The sequence below is a fragment of the Bison bison genome, unplaced genomic scaffold (genome assembly GCF_000754665.1).
Source record: "Bison bison bison isolate TAMUID 2011002044 unplaced genomic scaffold, Bison_UMD1.0 scf7180017864330, whole genome shotgun sequence".
In the NCBI taxonomy this organism is placed as follows: domain Eukaryota; kingdom Metazoa; phylum Chordata; class Mammalia; order Artiodactyla; family Bovidae; genus Bison; species Bison bison.
Window position 1 is genome coordinate 8,881,970 of NW_011494902.1, and position 475 is coordinate 8,882,444.

Consider the following 475-nt stretch of genomic DNA (forward strand, 5'->3'; position numbering starts at 1 on the left):
GGCTAAACATTCAATATCATGGTAATCCAAGTCTATGCCCTGACCAGTAATGCTGAAGAAGCTGAAGTTGAACAGTTCTATGAAGACCTACAAGACCTTTTAGAACTAACACCCAAAAAAGATGTCCTTTTCATTATAGAGGACTGGAATGCAAAAGTAGGAAGTCAAAAAACACCTGGAGTAACAGGGAAATTCGGCCTTGGAGTACAGAATGAAGCAGGGCAAAGGCTAGTAGAGTTTTCCCAAGAAAACTCACTGGTCATAGCTAACACCCTCTTCCAAAAACACAAGAGAAGACTCTACACATGGGGATCACCAGAAGGTCAACACCAAAACCAGACTAATTATATTCTTTGCAGCCAAAGATGGAGAAGCTCTATGCTGCTGCTGCTGCTGCTGCTGCTGGTAAGTCGCTTCAGTCATGTCTGACTCTGTGCGACCCCATAGATGGCAGCCCACCAGGCTCCCCGTCCCT